Here is a 1,795-nt window from a genome sequence, read left to right on the forward strand (position 1 = left end):
CAGAAAAAAAATAACCCGCCAGAATCAATGTTTTCACATGTTTATCTAAAGATCCAGAAACCAACCCACAGCTCACACCTTGCATAATCCCTGACAGTAGACTGTTCTGATTCAACAGGGTCAAAGCATAGGAAAGTAAACAATCCTTTTTGAATTTTTCAGGCTAAACTAAATTAGTTTCTCTGAAGATCCAGACTACCTAATCCTTCATCTTACAAGATACTCTTACAGTCGTGGATGGAAGGTCAGGGTACAAGTTTATAATACAGCCAGGAGGATGGCTGCCATGCGCATCTCGCTCCCACGCTCTGCGCTATCTGCTTTATATCCATTCTCACCTGACGCCACCCCAGCAGGTGACAAGCTTTTGAGGGGGAAGTGTTTCCTTCTGCCACTTCAGCTCATTATAGGTTAGACGAACACCAGATTTGGCGCAGAGGAAGCTATGGGGATATGGTGGGGATGAGGAAGGAAAGCAGTCTCTTGGCAGTAGCCAGTTTAAAGTCTTTTCTCATGAGAGTGTAATTTGATAATAGCTAAATCATGCTTTGTTAGACAAGTGGCACGGTCAATTATAGTAATAGAATACGTGTAGGCTTTTTCCTGCTTTTACACAGCACTAAAAGAAGCAGTACTACTCTTACTTCAGAAGGCAAGAGTCTAAATCACGTATGAAAACTAAGTGACTCTATTACAATGACATTACAATTTAAAACAAAAAAACCAGCTTTGTTAAAGACAGAAGATCCTTAACTAACTGCTTCATAATCTGCCTAGTGAAAGCTCTTCCCTGCCTGTGGTAAAGGTGCCATAACTGCAGGGGAAGGAGACCAAGCCAGACGGAGAGAAGACTGACAGCAAATGCTCAGCGACAGCCATGGGGGCTGGGGATGCAGCCCCTGGAGCTGGGGCAGCTGGGAGGTGCAGGAACACAGCAGCACACGCAAAGCACCGAGTCAAAGACTGGACGCTTCTGGTGCTACAGGAGAAAACTGAATGGATATTGGACCCAGGGGACCTCTAGCATTGGTATTGCACCAGAGGGAGGGAAACGGATTGTGAGACTAGGAAGTATAAAAAGCACCACAAGCACTTAATCTGTGATAAAGGAAATAGAGTAACAGGAAACTTTTGATTAAATGTACAAAAATCAGGAACAAAAATCTTACAGAAGTGATACTATCCTATCAAAGTGCCATCTACTCTCTTCCCTCAGTGAAAAGGGAGGCAATGGCAGCGAGTATTGTCAAAACATTACCACGCTCCACTCCTGGCTGCTGTTTCTGAGCCACCTTCCTCATTTATTTTCCATTGAAATTGTATGAAGAACCTAGCACCATGCAGTCTAGAAAAATGCTCATCTGATTATGCTGCAGGTAAGTCAGCTCTTCACTACGGACATCAGTTTTTGAGGAAAGTATTAAATCCTGTGAACGGAAGACTCCTGGCTTTCTCCTGCACCTATGAAGAAGCTACGAATACTGTAATGTAATAGAATTAAAAAAAACACAAAACACCAAAAAAACCACAACCAAATAAACAAACTGACTAACTGATATGTTTTGGGACAGAAGTAACAATGCTGTACTAAACAGAGACCATTGACCCAACTGAAATACTGCAGTGAACGCAATTGTTTCTTTCTGCCAGCATCTTCCACATGCAAGAGTGCAATATAATTTATCCAAGTATCAGACAAATTGCCAGGTTCCACTCAAATGTAACAGCCAAAAGGTTAAAGAATGCTGTAGCTTCTAAAGATTCAACCAAAATGATTCATAGAGACTTAACATTT

The sequence above is a fragment of the Numenius arquata genome, chromosome 2 (assembly GCF_964106895.1).
Source record: "Numenius arquata chromosome 2, bNumArq3.hap1.1, whole genome shotgun sequence".
NCBI lineage: Eukaryota > Metazoa > Chordata > Aves > Charadriiformes > Scolopacidae > Numenius > Numenius arquata.